Source organism: Populus trichocarpa, chromosome 10, assembly GCF_000002775.5.
Source record: "Populus trichocarpa isolate Nisqually-1 chromosome 10, P.trichocarpa_v4.1, whole genome shotgun sequence".
Taxonomy (NCBI): domain Eukaryota; kingdom Viridiplantae; phylum Streptophyta; class Magnoliopsida; order Malpighiales; family Salicaceae; genus Populus; species Populus trichocarpa.
Window position 1 is genome coordinate 2,400,088 of NC_037294.2, and position 6,875 is coordinate 2,406,962.

A 6,875-nucleotide genomic window follows, 5' to 3' on the forward strand; every position below is an offset into this window, starting at 1 on the left:
TGTATTTTAATTCCAGCTAACTATTTATATAATATACAGTATTTCTTTGGATTCACATGGATTTTCCCACCTGCAAGTATCGTTTTGATATGCCTTGATCATTGTCAAATGCGTGAATCCTGGTTTTGCGGTGGTGAGGAATTTTATTTGCAAGTTGTGATGGAATTCAGTTTGGCCATGGTCAGGATATATTCTCTTGTTTCGAAGATGGAATTATTTTGGTTTTCCTGTGGGCTTTTGTGTCAGGGTCATGTTCTTAGTCTTCATCGTGCTCCTTTGGATATGGTTTCTTGTGTTTTTTTTATGGGCTATTGTTTTTTGGAATCCATAGTTATCTGATGTGGTTTGGTCTCTTTTGTTGGTAACTGTATCTGCTTCTGGTTCCAATTGATTCTCTGTTGCTTGGGTTACTGATTTGTCTAGTTCTTAACAGCCTCAATTCTGGGTTGAGCTGATTGTCTGCTTGCGAGTATGTGTATAAAACTTTGTTTTACTTTTTTCCCTCCATAATAAGGTTTGTGGTCAGTTGGGGGGACTTGAGGGTATGGAAACTTGTCGTATGCTTTCTCTTGTAGTCATTAGTCAATTGAGTTACATTCTTTTATCTGAAATTATGAATCTTTTGATCAGTGTGGTCTCACCAATTTGTTCTTTAATTGCTTGGAATTTATCTTAACCACCTAATCAGCTTTGGCAGGAATCGACTAAAATATGTATGTAATTCTATCTTCTCAGCACGCGTTGTATATTTAGATAATAACAATATTACAGGAATAATTGTATTTTTAGTAAAGGAGTTTATAATTTTGAAATCATAGTACTTTCCTTCCTAATCTTCATTTCAGTTGGAAATTTTCCTTTCTGGGAAGAACATAGTCAAATTACTCCGTTTCAAAAAAATTCTGACAGCTTTGGCAGGGATCGACTAAAATGTGTTGCTTGTTTCATTGCCTCAACTTTTTCAGCCACTTGCAAGTATGGACTTGTTTACACAGGGATGCTTGTTGGGAATGGGCAATTGCTCCTCGTGTCTCTCCGTCTCCAAGATATCAACATGCAGCAGCAGGTCTTTTTGCTTGAATATATTTCGTCTTAATTGACTTGCTACTTTCCATAAAGGCTAATCGCTCCTCAATGTTGCAATTTATGCCTTTGCAAATGCAAGGCTCCATGTATCTGGACTCTGGAGGGGCACTTGGTGGTGATTGCATGGTGGAAGATTCATCAAGTGTTGCAGGTAAATCCTGAGTTTGCAATCTTTAGGACTTTTACCTGTGGTTTTTTAAGAGATGGTTTTAGACACATTACTCAAAAACATAACACGGCCTGCAAATATTTAGCCGTTTAGTCAGCCTAGGTTGTTGAAATTGTCTGCTTTTCTGGTAGATACCTGACTTAACCGGTTTCATGGTGTACATGTAACTATGAGAGAGATTTTATTTTAGCTGAGTGCCATGTGGTCCTACAAGGATGCAAAACTCTTGCAGCTGATATTGCAAGGTTTCATGGTTTTTTTGTCCCTTTTTCTGCACTGTTTGCATCTAATAACGCCGCATCCAACATCATCATCATTTTTATTTAGCCGTTAAGTGTGGAGTGGAAACAAATCCAGTTCCAGTGATCTTGTTGCTACTTATTAGATTGTGCCCCTGTTTGGCAGTGCGGCCCAAACAGAGGTTGGCCAAAACTCAATTTTTTTTCTTAATTTTTGTTTTTTTATATTTTCGAATCATTTTAATGTACTGATGTCATAAATAAATTATAAAAAAAACAATTTTGATACATTTCTGAGCGAAAAGCACTTTGAAAAGTAACTGTTATCACACTCCTAAACACCCCCTATATTTATTACTGTGTAATTACTATATTGTGTCGATAAATGATTCTACCTAGTATTCTAACTATAACCTCATGTTTTCCCACATATAGTGTTGGATACTGCAGCAGGAGTTTGCTGTGAGACCAAATCTGTTGTTACCGGTCCAAGGACTAGCAGGTACAGTGCTGATGCTGCTGGTGGGGATACCACAGTTGAGCTAACTAGATGTTGTAGCCGCTGCAGTGGGTGACTTGATATTTATTTATGGTGTTTTATGCGGTGGTATGAGATGTCCTACTATAACAATTGCTGCATTCGCTTGCAAGTTTTCTTTTGCCCTTTTGGCCTACATGGTTCCAACACCATAAAATCACTGTATAGGTAAATTCTACGTTGTGATGAGCAAAATTATCAGGATGTTATGAAAAGATGGATGAGGGAGGATTTTACTTGATGCTTCTCAGTAGGTTCTGAAATGAAATGTGATTGGCTGAATATGACATAATGCTAGAATTCGGTGGAGTGAATTTGACAAGATATGGAATGCTGTTAAAAAATCGAGCAGATTTGCTAATATATCATATATAGCTTTTAATTGGCGTAATACGTGCTTCAGTGCCTTGAAAAGTTGACAGTTTCAGAACAAACATTCTGAATTTCCTGGAGAAGCCTGAACAGGGCTGGAATGTTGCTAACCTATATGAATTGGCTCAAATGATTGGTAGCCAATAAGCTTTCTTTTTGTAAGGTGAAGATGCCTTCATGAAGCAATGGTTTATAAATCGCGCCCCCCCCCCCCTCAGATTCAATTTTTTAAAGATACGAAGAAATCATTATAGATTATGAACAACACTCGAAAAAAAGAGAGCAATATAAGTAGAAAAAGAAATCAACCCATCATCTAAAAATCTACCTATCTCCGAATCAAAAGATTCATTGGACAACTATTTGAGAAATAAAAGAACAAACTAAATTGAAATATTAAAATAATAATATATTAAAAAAACTGACTTGAAACTGTCTCCCTCCCCCCAGTAAACTGTGTTGTAGAACTTGAAACTGTCTCCCTCCCCCCAGTAAATGGTGACATGACAGAAAATGCCACGCTTCCTGGACCCAGACAAGCCAGCCACTGCGTTTGGTCTTTTGTTTTTATTAGATGTTAGTAGGTATGCATCATTAAAAGAGTTTCTCAATGTGCATCATTACACAGGATAATGAGCAAAGGTGTTGAGTACTTGGTTGAAGCATCAACTGCAGAGCTGAGGCTATCGGTGCACTCTGGCTGCTGCCAAGGCTCATCAAGTTAATGTAGAAGTTGAACTATCTGATAGAGAATGTGGGGCAGAGTCTACTCCTAGTGGGAAACAAATATCTACTTTGATTAAGCTTTGATTCTGTTGGATAAACAACATTGCTCCTGCTGGAGGTCGGTTACGTCATAGATCCGTGAGTATAAAAAGTTATGAACCTTTTGAATATGATCTTAATTTAAGTTTGGCATGAAATATGCATATTTACACCAGACTTTTTATACCTGATGTTTTGCTACTGCCTTTTCAGGTTGTTGTAGCTGCTGAGACTGGTGGAGCTTTAGGTGGCATGGTCAGCCAGCTTTCAGTTGATCAGTTTGAAAATGTAGGCAGGCGGGTAAGCTAGGGGACCTGTGAGAGTGCAACTGTAGCTTAGAAACTACTGCATCGACAGATGTCCATCAATAGAGTGCTGAAAAAGGTATTTGAGTGTTCGATTTGAAGTGCATATGCATTGTGGCTTTGGACATGCTGCTAGAGACATCTTCATACAATGCACACCATGTGAACAGATTCTGCAGCTGACCTGAAATAGTGTGGAAGTACTGCTATTGTTAGTACTCTTTGCTCTGGCATTTTAATATGTATATTTCTGGGTTTGTCTTTAACATAAATCAGATTATGCATGTGTTGATTGATAGCTAAAATAGACGTAGATGTCATGGATTGAAGTTTAGGTTCAGTTTAACTAATTCTGTGGGTTGAGATCTTGGGCTTAGTTGACATCTTCCAAATTCATATGAATATCAAAATATCGTAGTATTGCTAGATACTACTGTATTGGCTTTCTAATTCAACTGAGTAACTCTCCATGGTAAACCATTTCCTGTCTACTTGTATACTTTTTCGCATAAATTCCAGCAGATGCATAATTAGCCATGTTAGAATTTTAGCAAGGTCTTGGATTCATCTACCTTAAACTCAGGATACCAGTTTGCTTAATTCTTCCAACCCTCTTCTCCTATTGTGTTTTTTTGGTTGTAGTTTCCAAGCACATGCCCCTTCTGTCATGTTTGGACTGTTATTCCTAACCTAATTCCTAGCATCCATGAGACTCATTTTGCCTTGTTGGATTAAAGGAAATCAGGTCATAGCACATCTCTTAAAGCTTTATGGCTGGAAACCTCTAGTTTACTGGCAATTTTTAGGATTGCAACAAAATAGCAGTTCTTTGTGACAGTGCTGAAATGATATTTGCAAGTGAACCAAGTGTTTTACAGCTTAAGGTTCCTATCAAGAAATTTTTTTGATTTGCATGGGCAATCTGGGGATCTGATGCACCTTTTTGATGAATATGGCTTACCTTCAACTGCCAATGACATTTCGTAAGCATTTTTGCTGCTATTTTGTATCTTATGTTATTTTCCTTGTATGTTTTAGGATTTTGATTCTATTATTTAGTATAAGTTGGTTTTCAAGCCTATTTAAAGACATTATAACCCTTTTAAAGAGGCAAATTTAGTCTGATTAATATTTCAGAAATAAAATAAGATTTTGGTTTGATGAGGTCCCCAGGCCGAATGTTCCTCGGATGATTTTGGTAGTCTTTACCATTTGTGCTTTGTGACCGAGTTGGGGCTTGAAAATCTTCCTCCCTGTCTTCTTGCTTTTAAGCATGTAATATGTATGTTGTGTTTTGGCCTTGTGCCATTTCCTTCATTAATTCATCCTTTCACTTTGTTTTATCCAAGTAATTATCCATGCATAAACTCTTTTTTTTTTTAATTCCTGTAATGTATGTGCTACCCTAAATAATTTCTGGACAAGAGTTAAGTTCCACTTCAATCCATATTTTTGGAGCTCTATTTTTTTTTTTTTTATTAACGTGAATTTCCGGGTTAGTTTACACGCACTTCGACTAATCTCACAGGTCTTGAAGTTAACGACCATGTAAAGTTCTAGTGACTATCATATTAACAAGGCTCTCATTTTTATTTTTTTTCATTTATGAGGTTAGGAGTTGCATATCTCATCAAGACAAACAACTTTTCATGTATACAATGATAACTTGTGATATATAAAATTAATGTTAGCAATTACCCTTTTTGATTTACCATAAAGAAAATTCTCCTTATTACACACAAAATAAATCATTTAATGAAGGGTTAATTACATTAATATCTTGTTGTTTATTTATTTTATTCTTGCTTTGTTTTTATTTAAAAAAAATTACATTTTATATCATGAATGAAAACAATTTTTTAATTTGAATAAAATAACCGAACTACTCATATATATATATATATATATCATAAAACTCTACAAACAACATATTATAATCTTTTTTTTAAGAAGAGTTCTTTCTTTGCAATCTTAATTTCTCTCTCTTCTCGTGAATATATAAACCCAAATCAAGTTGCTAAATTAATGTTTTTAATTGATCAATTACACGAAACAAAATAATAGTAATAAAAAAAAACCCAAAACTTCACTATTATTATATATATAAAAAAACTAAAATCAATGTGGATTAGCATAGTGAAATTACTTTGGTGTCATTAACAATACAAAACTCATAATTTAGTTTGAGGGGGTAAATGATCCTTTTCACAAGATTAAATTGTTAATTCAAAACTCACAGGAATAGCTAGGATCTTTTTGCTTTGTAATTGCACAATAAAATTATTAAACTATCCTTAAAAGCTAATTTAATTAAACTTGAGAGTGATGGGCTTTTCAGGCATTTCAAAGTTTTTGAACAGTGAGATATCCAAGTTACTCTTAAAATATCTATTAGAATTAAATTTTTATAAGATGAAATACAAGGATGTTTTTGTCATTTCATATAGGTTTTTTGTAATAAGTTAGTTAGTGTGGGGGCATTTAAGTTTTTTAATTGAAATATAATATTATTTTAAATAAAAGTTGTTGGCACGTGCAACACCCGCACCTTTCATATGATGCATGCAGCGCCATCCTGACAGCCGAACACTACATTCCGGGGAGGTGTTTGATGCGTTTCGCCGCCCTATTCATGGTGGTGTAGTGCATGTAGCCACCCTCTACATGGTGGAGCTCCTACGATATTTTTTTTTCCCCTATCTTTTCTCTTTTTTTAGCCTTGAAAAACACGTTGCCTTTGTAAAAAATCAGAAAAGTATGGTTATTAGTTAATTTTATCACATTTGGTTCTCATTCTTTTGGTTGTTTTTTTGTTTTTTCTTATACTTTTCTTGATTGAATTTTTTTTCAATTTCATCCCTTATAATTTGATTTTATTTTCTTTTTATATCAATTTTTTATCCTTTTTTTCCTTTTTTAGCTTTACCCCTTATTATTTAGTTGATTAGGAATTTAGCTTCATGATTTTTTTGGGTTTGTCTTTTATGGTTCGATCCGATCTCATGAGGTTAGACCGGTTTGAATGCAGTCTTTTTTTGTCCTGTTTTAAAATTATCATTTTTTTTAATTTTATCCTTGAAAATTGTGTTGGGTAAGGATTTGCATTTGTTATTTTTTCACTTTCTTTTCTATATTTGTCTCAATTTCATGTATCGGGTCATGGATTCAGCTAGTTTACCAGGGTTCGCTCGAATCGTATTTTGATGTTGTTTTTTTTTTATTTTTATTTTTAGTCCTCGTTCTTTTTATTATATAAAATTTGATTTTTTTTTTCTAGTCTCAACCCTTGGCATTTAATTTTTGTATGAAATTTGGTCTATATTTTTTTAGTTGTTATTTGTTTTTTTTCTTATACTTTTCTTGATTCAATTTCTTTTTTTAATTTCATCCCTCAAAATTTA

The 6,875-nt window shown here is 34.3% G+C and overlaps 1 pseudogene; it reads left to right on the forward strand.

Annotated features, from left to right (window-relative positions):
- Positions 1-977: 977 nt before the first annotated feature.
- LOC7497948 (serine/threonine-protein phosphatase BSL3-like) lies at positions 978-2,271 on the forward strand (annotated as a pseudogene).
- Positions 2,272-6,875: the final 4,604 nt, after the last annotated feature.